This window comes from Ictidomys tridecemlineatus, chromosome 8, assembly GCF_052094955.1.
Source record: "Ictidomys tridecemlineatus isolate mIctTri1 chromosome 8, mIctTri1.hap1, whole genome shotgun sequence".
NCBI lineage: Eukaryota > Metazoa > Chordata > Mammalia > Rodentia > Sciuridae > Ictidomys > Ictidomys tridecemlineatus.
In genome coordinates, this window is record NC_135484.1 from 135,719,375 (window position 1) to 135,734,364 (window position 14,990).

At 32.5% G+C, this 14,990-nt stretch overlaps 1 protein-coding gene across 14 annotated transcripts in view; it reads right to left on the reverse strand.

Moving 5' to 3' along the window:
• Positions 1-14,990, reverse strand: part of LOC110597363 (serpin B6-like) — a 312,873-nt gene that overhangs the window by 144,864 nt on the left and 153,019 nt on the right. For 9 of the 14 annotated variants that reach the window (XM_078020459.1, XM_078020455.1, XM_078020452.1 and 6 more), the window contains 6 exons: positions 13,778-13,800; positions 9,657-9,690; positions 9,206-9,331; positions 4,363-4,585; positions 2,031-2,214; positions 449-721 (listed from right to left, as the gene is read on the reverse strand). The gene's annotated coding sequence lies outside the window, so the exon portion shown is untranslated. The remainder of the gene's footprint in view (positions 1-448; positions 722-2,030; positions 2,215-4,362; positions 4,586-9,205; positions 9,332-9,656; positions 9,691-13,777; positions 13,801-14,990) is intronic. The other 5 variants (XM_078020454.1, XM_078020449.1, XM_078020448.1 and 2 more) reach the window with 4 other exon arrangements.

Here is a 14,990-nt window from a genome sequence, read left to right on the forward strand (position 1 = left end):
ATTCTTTGGGGTTGGAACCCAGGGCCTTGCAAAGGCTACACAAACTATCTTCCAATGACTAGGACTTCAGCCATGAATCATTCTCATGTTAGTATCAGTAATGTGAAAACTAAAATGTTGTAAAATTATTTCATAATTGAAAAAAAAATATTCAACAATTCAAGAGTATGGTATACTTTGACTTCACATTTTTTGGTTCTTGCTAATTGTCTTATTAATACAACTATCCTTAAATATTGAATGGTTCTCTGATAAAGTCATTTTTCTGAAAGATAAAGTCAGTTTTTACAATGATGGAAAATGAAATATTTAAAAATGCCATCTTACTCTGAAAATTCTACAAAAGAAGTTTCCTCAAGGAATGTAGATGACCCACATAAAATGCAAATTTCCAAAATAAAATTTTCAGTGAAACGAATAAAAGCACATTACAGATAAATAAAATAACCTCTGAAAATAGAGATGCTCGTTTTTGGTTTTCCTCTAAAATCTCTCTTGTTCTTTGTCTAATCTCACATCTATGAGGCTCTTCTTGACCATTTTTAATTTTATTGTCTTGCACATATACTTTGAGGTTTGCGAAATCTTCTTCCAACTACTTTTGGTTGTTCTGTGTTTTTTCACATGTATTTTGTAGGCTTTTAAAAGCAAGTTCAAATTGTCCATCCAACCGTAAATATTTTGAAAATGTAGCTTCTAGGTTTGTATTGAGATTATTGGCCTGCATGAATAAAACAACAGTGTTTCATAATAAAGGAAGCATGTTGAGAATATTTGAGCACAAATTTGTCCAACAAATCCTAGTAAGATTGCCTTTTCAAAGATCTACTGGAAAACCTACGAAAGTTCTTCACTCTCTGCTTTGGATAGAGGTACCAGACATGATTGAAACATTTGTATGGTTTTATAATCTGTTTAAATTAAACAAAAACTGACTTGTCCCATTATTTTAAAATTAACCTGAAATTTGAGGAAAGCATAATAGCCTTTCTGTGCAAGAAATCCATTTAACAATTACACATAGCTTCTGTATCCAATCATAGAAATGAAGGCATGAAATAATTCAATTCCCTGGAACATTCCATGGAATGGTATTCTCTGATTTAATTGGCCTTGCTACACCATGGCAATGGAGGTAGCACTAAAAATATATATATATTAGTTAACCAAAAAAAAAAAAAATCTCTCAACACATGTGAGGATACATGTACAATTCTCAGGATTCCGGAGGATAATTAAGTAGTTTATTTTTTTAATTTTTATTTATTTATTTAGTTAGTTTTTTCTTAACCACTGATTGATCCCAGGAGTGCTTAACCACTGAGCTATACCCCCACTTCTTTTTTGAAACAGGGATTTGCTAAGATGCTGAGATTGGCCTTAAACTTGTGATCTTCCTGCCTTAGTCTTCCAAGTCACTGGATTGCAAGTGAGAAATAATGCATGATATTATAAAAAATGTAAAAATGAAATTCAGAATTTATAAACAAATCCACTATAAAGATAATTAAAATGTAATAAAATTAATTATAATAAAAATCCAAAGAACTCTGTCCACTGACATTTTTGTCCTAAAACATTTAACATTATTTAAGCAGGTGCAGATCAATGGTTGACAAATACAATTTAGTACATACTTCCCCTGTGATTTGATCTAGTTTCTCCTTCAAACCCTGTACCTCATCTTCTACTTCAAGGTAATTACTTGATGAGTATTCTAGAGAATCCTCTGACATAGATTGCTCTGTCAGGTTATCAGTAAGTTCTTGTGGAAGTTGTCTCACATCTACCTGAGGAGATATGTCTGTTAAATATTTTGTAAATCATATTTTAATAGTGGTCCCAGAAGTTTGTGGAAGATATAGGCATTTGGTATAAGCACATGCCTACAATGATTGCATAGTGAATGCCAACAACACATTTCTCACATCATGTCCCCATCATTATGTGAAACATGACCACACATATTATGTTAAAGGGATATTATAAATAATGTAAGAAATTTGATGCCATACTGAAGACTACTTTACCTGATTTGAGTTACTTCTTGCAGTCTTTAATTCTGCCTTCAATGTCCCATAAGACAGTTGAAATTCTTTGTTCAATTCAATTTGTTTATTATGTTTCTCATCTTTTTCTCTTAACTGGTTATTCATTTTTTCCAAAAGCTGATCAAAATCTCTTAACTTCTTCTCTTTTTCTTTTAAATCATGCCTGCAGTTAAATATGGTTATCTTAAAATGCTTTTAATCAGAAAACAAATGGTACATTTTGTGTTCTTGTTCTTCATACGTTAATTCATTAGGCTAATAAAAATTCTATGTTCTATGATTTTTTTTCTTTCTAGTTCTCACCTCTTTAAATTTCTCCTTCAATCTTTTTGGAAACATATAAACATGAAAGTTAATAATGAAATATTTTTCTGTCAGTTGGGAAAAGGCTGTTACTAGTAACTTCAGTAGATATTATGGAAAGGGACTCTTGAAATGTATCCAGAAATTGAGTGTTTGAAATAATTTGGGGAGGGGAATCCTCAGAGTGCTTGCCTGCTGGGGCCCCTGTGTTCCATCCCAAACATTGCCAAAACAGAAAAAAACAAAGATCATTTTTGCATTGTTATAATTCTTCCTTAGTTAAGAGAGTTTTAAACACTAATTGTTTATAAACAAGTTTATAAATTCATTAGTATTTAGCTTTTATATTCATGAATAAAATAGCAACTACTGCAATTGATTGCCATTGTAACATACCACCTTCAGAAGTTGTTCAGACAGCATATGTCTGCACATTAACATAACTGAAGACCAGGCTAAGAGGTCCAATTCCCATTGTTCCACCTTTTAATGTTTCTTTTAGGTAACACTTTCAATTTCGCTTGTTTACCATTATGTATTTTATAAAGAACTTACAATCCCCTTTGGAACAAGGCATAACCTAATATTTATTCCAATCACAAAGAATACATGTCCTTTCAACACAGAAATTTAAACAAATTTTATTACAAATGAGGGAGAAATTTTAAAAATATTACTTTCCATTTCACATTTTGTTTAATAGATGTTAGGATTCCATCCATAGCCCAGGGTGTAATTCAGCAGAAGCATACTCATTTAGTTGTGCCAACCCTTGGGGTTGATCCCAAGCACCAGAAAAAAAAAAGAAAAAAAATTGCATAAATATTTAAAAACACATTTTGGGGTGCACAAAATGAGTTTTTCATAAGGCAAACCCCAAAAAACAAAGGCCAAATGTTTTCTCTGATAAGTGGATGTTATTCCATAATGGGGAATGGGTGTGTGAGGAAGAATGAAGGAACTTTAGATTATGTAGAGGGGAGTGAGGAGAGGGGAGGGTTTGCAGGGATGGGAATAACGGTGGAATCAGATGGACATTCTTACTCCATATACATGTATGATTACATTACTGGTATGGCACGTTCAGCCATAGGAAGAACTTGTCTCCATTTGTGTACAATGTCTCAAAATGCATTCTACTGTCATGTGTAACTAATTAGAACAATTTTTTAAAAAATGGCCATTTCATTCTCTTTGGTGAAAATATAAATTACTATAAACTGTCCCGAGAGCAATTTAGAAATATTGATCAAATATCTGTTCATGAAGTTACTATTCTTTACCAAAATAATTCTATATTGAAAAATGTATTATAACTAAAAAAAATAAACATTAATTTCTATGAAATTAGGTCATATTCAGGAAATGGATGGAAACTGAGACAATTTTTATGCATATTAAGTCAAATTTGTAAGTTTAAGCTTCATATGTTTTCTCTCCGATGTGGAAACTAGAAAGGCAAAGTAAAAGAAAGGCATGGGGTGGTCTCAGGGAGATCAAAAGAGCTCATTGAAGTAGAAGGAGAAGGGGGGAAAGGAAAAAGGTAGGGAATAATATAGACCAAATTATATAGTCACATAGTGTGTAAACATGAATATGTAACAAAAATCCCACCATTTAAACAAGTGTAATGACTCAATAAAAATATGGAAATAATAACTTTTGTAAATGAGGTTCAGTGAAACATTGATTATAATACAAAAAATAAAAATATGAATGAAAAACAATCCCAAATTCTGCTTTTTAAATCAATAGTGAGATTCCTTTTATAGTGAGATTTCTATATAGCCATTGATATTATGATTGGAAATAACATGAATTTGGTTATTAGAAGTAATCATAGTTAGCAATATGTCACCTTTTTGTAAGGATTTCAGACTCTACAAGTATAAGTAGTTTTCTCCCTTGAAAAAATGCCAGCAGGTAAGTCAGCAATTACAAAAATTCCCTATGTATATTAATGTGAAGGAAAAGAGTCCAAACTTTCTTTCAATCGAGGGTATCATACCTCAAGTGGCAGAGTTCTTGTTTCCATTTTATTTCTCTCTGCTCTAACTTAGATTTCACATTTTCCATTTCTGATAATTTCTCTTTCATTCCACAAAGTTTATTTTCTACTTTTTCCACTTCTTGTATATGTAATAAACACTGTGAACAGTGACTTTTGTCAAGTTCTATTATTCTTTGACATGAATCAAATGCTTTTTGGATTTTTGGTAGGCTATGAGGATCTGCATCATAGAGAAAACAAGACAGAAATAATATATTTGAGTATTTTCATCTGAGAGGGATTCTACATCTCCCCATGTACTCCCTCATACACTGAACAAATGTGTAAAGAGTACCTATGACATGGAAGCCATTATAATAAGTTCTACAAATAAACCAGCTGAGAACCCTGCTCTCCTTTAGCTTCAAGTCTAGTGGAGAAGACTTACAGTAGAGAATTCAGCCTAGACAGATGATCTAACAAAGCATAAAAACAAGACCATCAAGGGCCAAGCTGTTTATATGTAACCTAACTGAATTCCAAAATATAATGAAAAAGCAGAAGAGGCCTGAAAGATATTTTTCAAAACAAATTGCACTTTTAGGAGGCAAACTGAAAGTAACCAAAGAGCATGGTGACCCTTGCATAATACAGGTTTGAACTCTGTGAATTAACAAATAGAAGAGCAATCAACTACTGGAAACCAAGACAAAATACAATGTAGCCAAGAAAAAGGCAGAAACTAGCAAACATCTTTCTATAACTCTTGATGTAAATGTTCTAAACTCTCCAAATAAAAGACACATATTGGTAGAATGGATTTGAAAACAAGATCCAACTAGATGCTGTTTGAAAGAAACTCATCTCATATGTGAAGCCACTGTATTAGTCAGCTTTTTCCCTGCTCTGACTAAATGACCTAACTAGCACAACTGTAGAAGAGGAAAGTTTTATTTGAGGGCTTACATTTTTTGAAATCTTAGACCATAGAAGGACAGATCCATTGGTAGGGGATTGAGGCAAGGCTGAGTATCAAGGTGGGAGAATGTGTTGAAAGGAAACAGCTCAAGTTATGATCAGGAAGCAGAAAGAGTCCACTTGCTGCCTACTAATATATACTGAAAGCCACTCCTCAATTCTCAAGTCCTCCAGCCCCACCCTATCAGCTTTCAGTTACCAAATACTTAATCCCAATCAGGAGATTCAATCATGGACTGTGTTAACACTCTTACAACTCAATCACTTCTCCTCTGAACCTTCTTGAACTGTATCACAAACGAGCTTGTGGGGGACACCTCACATCCGAACCATGACAAACACTCATAGACTGAAAGTAAACTCCTGGAAAATGTTTCCATTCTTAAATTCCAAAATTTAAGCAGATCTGAAGCAAAACTCACAAGAGACAAGGAATGCTACTTTATACTAGTAAAATTTCAATTCAACAAGAAAATATATCAATAGAAATTATGTATGCCTCAAATTATAGTGACTCTAATTACATAAAAAGAATGCTTCTTTAAATCACAATAGCTCAACTCTGGTACCAACCTAGATGTACTTCAATAGATAAGTGTATATGCACACAATAGAATATTACTCAGCATTAAAAGAGAATAAAATTATGGCATTTTCAGGGAGATGAATGGAGTTGGAGAATATCATGCTAAGCAATGTAAGCAAAAAAACAAACCCAAAGACTGAATGTTCTCTCAGATAAATGGATGCTAATCCTTAATTGGGGGAGGGACATGGCAAAAGTGGAGGATCTTTGGGTAAACAAGAGGGTCGGAAGGTGAGGGGGCATGGGGACAGGAAAGATGGTAGAATGAGATGGACATCATCACCCTGGGGACATGTATGACTGCACATATAGTGCGATACTACATCATGTATAACCAGAGAAATGAAAACTCATGCTGCAATTGTGTACAATGAATTAAATATATTCTGCTGTCATATATACCTAAATAAACAAATAAATACATAAATAAACTAATAATGTTTCTTGACATTAAATATCAGATAGACCCCAAATAATTAGGGAATTTAAAAATATCCTTGTCACCAATAGACAGAATATGCAATTGTAAAAATAGACATTTTGACCTAAATAATATTATCATTCAAATGTAACTAATAGCTACAGGATATTTCACCACAAAATAGCTGAATTCAGTATCTTCCTAACAATGCATGGAACCTTTTTCAAAATAAACCATATTCTAGGTCACAATGTAAGTCATTGAAAAAAAAATAAACTTAATATAATTATACACATTCTATCAGATCATAATGAAATGGAACTAAAAGTCAATAGCAAGGAAAATAAGAGGAATCACATAAACAGAACAAAATAAAAAAAAATACTCTTTTAAAAGAGGAGTGGAGTATTAAAGAAATGAGAGAATAAACAAAGAAATATTTGCAAAAAATCAGAACAGAATTACAACATATCAAAATCTTTGGGACATCATGAAGTCGGTTTTGGGAAGAAAATTCATGATACTGAACGACTTCACTAACAAAATAGAAAGTTTCCAAATAAATAAAATAATGTTCCAACTTTCAAGGCCTTAGAAAAGGAAGAACAAACTAATTCCCAAATAAGTAAATAATCAAGATTAGAGATGAAATTAGTTAAGAAGGAAAAAAAGGCATAGGATCAAAGAGACGAAGGCAGCTTTTTCAAAAGATAAATAATGTCAATAAACCCTTAGTCAAACTAACAGAAAAGGACACAACTCAACAAAATTGTGGATGAAAATGAGATACCATTAGCAATATTTCTAAAATCCAGAAGATCATTAGGAACTACTTTCAAAGTTTGTACTGTAATAAACTGGAAGATCTGGAAACCTTGACAAATTTCTAGGCACATATGAGCTGCCAAAATTGCACCAGGAATATATCCAAATGAAAACAAACCAATATCAAGTAATGAAACTGAAACAGCAAAGAACAGTCTTTCAACAAAGAAAAGCCAGGACCAGATGAAATCCCGGCTGAGTTCTAGCAGACTTTTAATGAAGAACAAACAAATCTTTGTCAAATTCTTCCACAAAACTTAGAGGAAAGAAATATTCCCAAATACATTCTATGGAACCAGTATAATCCTGACATATTCAATAAAGAAAACTACAGAACAATATCCCTGATGAACATACATGTAAAAATCTTTAATGAAATATTAGCAAATAGCATTCAAAAACACATAAAGAAGTTAACATACCATGAAAAAGTTGTTTTACTCCCAGCAATGCAAGGTTGGTTCAACATAGGCAAATGTAATTCACTACATAAATAGAATTAAGGACAAGAATCATATGATCATCTCAACAGATGCAGAAAAAAGCTTTGATAAAAATGTAGCACCCATTCATATTAAAAATGATAAAGAAACTAGGCATGGAGGAAACTTACAGTATAAAGTCTATATATCACAAAGCCAAAACCAACATTATGATGCAGAAAAAATGGAAAACATTTTCTCTAAAATTAGGAGCAAAGAAAAGGTATCTAATTTTATCAATCATATTCAATGTATGTTTTGAAACTCAAGGCAGAACCATTAGGCAAGAGAAGAACATTACAGGTCTATTAATAGGAAAACAAGAATTCAAATTATCTTTTTGCTATTGACATCATCCTATCCTAGAAAACCCAAAAAAACTCCACCAGAGGACTTATTCACTGATAAGAAATTCAGCAAAACAGCTGGTAATAAGATCAACAATCATTAATCAACAGCTTTTCTGTACATGAAAAATACTTCTGCTAAGACAAAAAATGAGGAAATCTATCCAATTAAAATTAAGAAAAATTTTAAAAATTAAAAAAATTAAAATTCCTGGGAATTGTCTTATTTAGGTTTTCTCACTGTGACACAAAGATCTGATGTGAAAAATGTAGAGAAGGGAAAATGTATTTGGGGCTCAAGGTTTCAGAAGTCATAGTCCATACACAGCTGACTCCACAGCTCAGGGCCCAAGGTGAGGCAGAACATCATAGAAGAAAGACTTGGCAAAGGAAAGAAGTTCATAACAGGCTACCTACTAGAAAACGGTTAGAGCTTCACTCAACAGGTAGCCCCCAAGTGACCTACCTCCTCAATGCACACCCTACTTGACTATGATTACCATCCAACTAATCCATGTTGATTAGCATGGAAAATGGTAGAAATACATTGAAAAATATGTTGGCAATATCTTATTAAGGGCATATAAAGGAACATGAGAAGACTTTTACAGGATTTCTTAACTATCTTGATTATGGCTAGTCAACATGTGTTTAATACGTAGGTCAAAACTTGTCAAATTGCACATTTTTATATGTGCAGCTTATGTATGTCAATAATATCTCATTAAATCTTCTGAAAACAAAAAGCTGTATTGTAAGAAGAAACACCTTAGTGATTGGGATCCAGACACAGGAGAAAGCTAGAGGGTTAACAAGTAATACTTGGGTTTTAAGGAAGGGGTAAGCAATATCAGAACTGAATTTTTAAAGTATATGATTTTGTTGCAGAAAAAAACACAGTTTGAGGAGGTGGGTAGCAGGGAAAGGAGGTCTAAAGTTACTACAGAATTCATGTAGAGATAATGGCAAGCTGATATGATCATCCTCCAGGCATAAGGGAGCAACAGAGCCAACAAAAGGAGTAGGGTGCCATTCACAAAGAAAAGTGCATTGGAGATTATCCAGGTGTTTACTTAAGTGTGTATCACACTTCTCATTATATTTTAATGCAAAGCACCTTTCTGAAATGAACAGTACTCTAACACATCAGTGTTCTATGGTTCAGTGCTAAGTAATGTGTATATCTATTACTGTAGTGTACATCATTATGCAAAGGTCCTACCTTCATGTGAAGTGCTTGGTTTTTCAATGTATGCCCAAATATCCTTATAATTAGGGCAAGTCATTTGAAAGGCCATTGAGGCTATTAAAGTTGGCTCTGATTCATCAAGGTCTTCCATTTTTTGACCTATAAAACAATAAAATCCAATATCAAAATGTATCCCAAATACATATAACATAGACTCAATTCATACAGGTTACAATTATCCACCATGGTATATAAGCAAAAGCACAGGTAGTTTTTCAAAGAAGTAATTTCTGCAAAAAAAAAATCTTTATCAATGGTTATTTTGTCTTACTAATTTTCAAATTAAAAAGCTTTTTTTTGTACATAGCAAAAAAATTATCCATTCTTTCACTTTACCTTCTACAATATATTTTTGTTTGTATCACTTTGACTTTCATAATGTATTTTATCAATAAATATTATCTTGTATTATTTGTAACAATACCTTGCTCTTTAAATTAGATGTTTTCTCAATGTGTCTAATAGAGAAAAAGAAAGAAACACATAATATTCTTTCAGACAAATACTAAGTATATAAAATGCAACAAGACTATTATCTTTTATATATAAAATCTGCATATTTTTAATTTATTTCTTGTAACCATAAAATTTATGTCCATGTTCCACAATAGAGATTCAAGTGTAAACAAAAAGAATAATATTAAGAAATCAAGAACAATACTACTAATAGTCTCAAAACAAAGAATTAAATTTAGATCATGCCTTCTTACAGTGAAAACAAAATGAATAATGGCACTTGCATTATTTGATAGAAATGATTTTGTTTTTGTCATTTTCCAAAAAATAAAATTCATACAAGTTACTAAACCCCATTTGTAAAAGAGTAATTAAATCTTTATGGGAGGGAAAACCTGTTGCAATAATTATAGTGTTCTTTTTCAGGACCTACAATGAAACGACTATACACAATTCTAAGCAATGTACATATGCCAAAGTCATAGGGACTTATTTTCAATTTCACCGATTTCCACTCAGACCTTATGTCTTATCTTCTACCTTCTACTGGTGTTGACCTGATGTTTTCTTTCAGAAGTTACATAGGTTTTGTTCTGATTCCTAGGTCTCTGATCCACTATTGAGTTGATCTGGGGGAGAGGCTGTGAAATAAGTTACTAGTCACATTCTTCTACTCTTGAAAAAACAGTTTTCACAGTACCTTTTGATAAAAAGGCTATGTTTCCTCTATTATGTTTTTGGCACCTGTGTCAAGGATTGGATGCCTGCATGGGTGTGGGTTTGTCTCTGTCTTCTCCTCTGTACCATTTATCTATGTGTCTTTGTTATGTCAGTACCATCATTTTTTGTTAACTATAGCTCTGTAGTATAATTTGAAGTCAGGTATTGTGATGCCTCCAGCATTGCTTTTTTAACTTGGAATTTCTTTGACTATTTTGAGTCCTTTTTTCTTCCAAATGAATTTAAAACTTTTTTATAGTTCTGTGCAAAACAGGATTAGTGTTTTGTTGGGAATTGCATTAAACTGTATTGAACTTTTGATCCTGTGGCTACCATAGCAATCAATTTCTTTCTTCACTATTGAATAGTTTTCATTCATCTTAGGATACTAAAGGACTATTCTGAAAGACATTTCATTTGGATTAATCTAAATTGTTGAAGCAAAGAAAATAGCATGAAAAATGGGTGTGAAATATACATGATTGAATACATGTGGCTGATTATTTTCAGAGTAATCAAGCACTTTTTTCTTTTCTTCTTTTTTCACTTTTAAAGATGATTCTGCCAAAAATGTATATGTCTATTTACACTACTTTAAACAGAAGAACAATCAGAGTAAAAAGAAAATGCCTAGTACTAATAATAACAGTAACATTTATTTTATGAATTAGAAATTGAATTTAAACATTACTTGCATAGTTATTATTTATAATATGGTACTTTGTACTAAAACCAATGCCTTGTGCATACTTTTTTCAGGCAGATTTATTTTAGTATTATTATATAATCATATGCGCCATATCTTATTCTAATTAGGATGTCAATTTGTGGATGTATACAATGGTGAGATTCACCATGGTGTTTTCACATATATACCCAGGAAAACTATGTCACATTCATTCCACTGCATTCTTAGGACACTCTCAACTGCTGAGATTCATGTGCTTTAGTCTTTTTTATTTTATTTGGGGATGGGGTCTCTCTGAGGTGCCCAAAATAGCCTAAAACCAGCCATTCCCATGGCCTCAGCCACCTGAACACCTGAGCCTATACAGATGTGCTCTGCTGAGCCAGTGAGACTTGACTTCCTTAGAAGATATTTCTACTGACCCCAAACGTCAACTAACCCTGAGGGAGAATTGGATATTGTGAGCTTCAGTGCAACAAATACCCCCAAAATTTCATCTACAAATTCACCCACTAAACATAAAACGACGAATCCTCAGAAACAAAACTTTTCAGTGCCATAGAAACATACAAATTCACACTCTACATTATTCTCTACTTCCTAATAGTAAGTTTTAATCAAGCCCTGTGCATCTTTAATGGTTTCCAAAGTGACTGGTACTTTTTACTCCTTTACAATGAACACTCTGTCCCTTTTGTTTGTCCACATTTCTAACAAATTTCTTTTCTACTTTATAAAGATGTGGTGTTCTCTGAATTGGTCCTTAATTTGGGCTGTTGTTCTCTCAATAAAAAGGAGCTTCTTTCCTAAGGGCGAGCTTCTTTCCTAAGGGCAAACTTCAGCATTTGTCTACACCTTTATGGCTTAAACTGTAAATTATTTCTCTACATGTAAATTTCTTTTACTTGTGAACAGGATAAAATCTTTTCAGTCACCTTTGTGTACTCAGCCTTTATTTCTTTGACTCCTTAATTATATTTCGAGTCCTTGGTAAGTGCTAATGTAGATAAATGGAATGGGGAGATGATTTTGCTTGAAGTAGTCCTAAGCTGAGAGTTAAAATATGAGCATACTATCCAGAGAGATATTAAGAATGAGAGCATGAAAGCAATTACAAGAGAGGGTGGCAAGTCTTAAATAGGGTCTATGTTTTTCTAAAATATTGGGATAGTGAGTAGGAATGGCAGAAGACAGTAAAAAAATGTAGAAAAGGTTAAAAATCATTGAACAGAACTCATTCAATCAATGCTTTCTAGGTAAGTTTAAGGTGCTTTGACATGAATACTCTCAAGAGTATTATAGAGTATATAATAGACAAGGTAAACAAATAAATGCACAAAATAATAGAGGGAGGGGGGAAGGAGACCTAGGAACAGGGGAAGAAAGTCAAAAGGGAAAAGTAAAGTACAGGGACACGAACTAGAGCAAAAAAATATGCCGTAATTTCATAATTGTGTCTAAATGAATCGCAAGTTCATGAAAAAATAAAAACAGCCAATAAAATTTTAAAAATGATAGAAGACTGATGGTGAATCTTAGTGGCAAAGCAGCTATTTAGTTTGCAAAATAAATGGTATCAATCCCCACCATAGAAATCAAAAAACAAAACAAAGAAGTAATTAACAAAAATGAGAGGAAAAACATTAGTGGTACACATAAGTAACTTTGAATTTATCACTCATGGTCACTACTCAATGACATAAATGATTGTTCTCTACAAAATACAATATAATTTTAAAGGTCTGAGAAAATTAAATATATATATACAATATGTTATTTGATTTTCTAAATGCAGTCCTGATCACATAAGTGTTATGAGCATCACATAAAGTGTGACACAATATACAACACCCCAGTGCAATTACTCAATAGGCTGGATGTTATAATTGAAATAAAATCAGTTATTTAAAGAGATAAGTTTTCCTGCTTCTCTCATGAGAAGCTGGGATTACACTAGGTCTCACTGCCTACCCCAATGTTAAAAATATTTCAACATGGAGAAAAATATTGGCCCAATAATACACCTTTGTGAAGCACTAAAATGTGTAGTGACTTCAATAGCAGATCTTAAAACATAAATATCTGAGATAAATGTTACAACTTAAAAATCTTTCTTATGCTTATTAATATCTACTTTTTATCATAGGTGCCAACATAGGCACTGGTCATGATTATGCAAAATCATCATTTCAAATGTGGAGAAAAAATAATTAGGAATAGAAAGAGCATACCAATTCACATGCTTTAATATAATTCATTTTAGAGATTATTTACTGTGAAATTTACCGGGTTTGAATTACCTTATATCCTAGATCCCTACTGCTACATATGGAAAAGAATCTTTCATGGTAGTGGTAGACTGGATGTGTTTTTTAAAAAGATAGTAAATATTACATTCTTCATACCATGTGCAATCACTAATTCAAGATACAAATAAAAATTGAATTACATTTACCTTATTTTTTTTTAAAGAGGAAAATTATTTTTTTTATTGGTTGTTCACAACATTACAAAGCTCTTGACATATCATATTTCATACATTAGATTGAAGTGGGTTATGAACTCCCAATTTTACCCCAAATGCAGATTGCAGAATCACGTCGGTTATACATCCACAATTTTACATAATGCCCAATTAGTAATTGTTGTAGGGGATAGGAAAGGTAGCAGAATACATTTACCTTAGAAAATTTCTCTTGAGACACTGAAAAGCAAAAGGGACATATATCACTAAACATTAATAGGACAAAAATCACTCCTCCATTCCTGCTGAATTAGTATGGAGCTGAATCACTGTGCTTAGGTGATATAATGATTATTACATTTTTGGGTGTGTCTCCTTTTGGGGGTTGGTAGATTCACATGACCTAAATATACTGAAGAACACCAGGAATATGTAGTTAAGTTTCCAAAAGTGAGATTATGTTTCCGATGACCAAAATCAATTAGGAATGTATGTTTACCATTCTAAATATGCAGACTGATGGAGAAAAATTTGACCTCTAATCAGAGGACAAAAGCAGGACCTTGACAGGCTAAATGTGAAAGTCATTTCAGAATGTAATAGCTTGTATCTTTAATGTAACACAAAAAAATATTTAACTCATTATATTATATTTGTGTGTCATGTCCCTCCATTTCTTCTACAAGTTTAGTAGTACAAAGTTGTCATAAGGCTCCAGGGAATTGTACAATTCACTGCTAATCAAAAGAAATTCTCTGCATTGATCAGCTCAGACATTCTTTTCGAATGCCAGCTTATGAAAATATTCTTCTTTTTCCATACATATATGGGAGACATAGGTACACTGATAATTCTTATTTCCTCTGTTTTAGCCATGTTATCATTTCTTGATCCACTTATGAGGGAAGACATAGGACCCACATCTGAGAAATAAAGTATAATAAGCTTAAAATACTAAAATGTGGTAATCACAAAGAAGAAAGCATGTGTCACAGAATTATCATATATCAAGAACAATTATGATTCAAAATCATTATATTTAAAATGACAGTTTTTGTGTTCAAGTTATTACATCTACAAAGTCTTCTGCTTAAAAATTAATCTGTTTGGGTACATCATGTTAGTCTTTAAAGGATTTTATCAGAAAATTAGCTATGTAAGAATGAGAATGTCAGTCACAAAAGAGTATAACCATAGCAGGCCCAAAGCCATGGGGTCAGTTCATAGTACCATCACTCCGCAAAAAGAAAAAAATAAGCTATCTTTAATAAGATAACCAAAGTTTCTGAAATGACATCTCATGTGAACAAATACATGATGCAACACCCATTCCCAATGGCTGGTCATTAAAGTAGGAAGAATGAGTAGCTGTAGATTACACAATATTAGCAGCCCCACCTCTTCCAACAACTCAGGACCACTAAAATCTC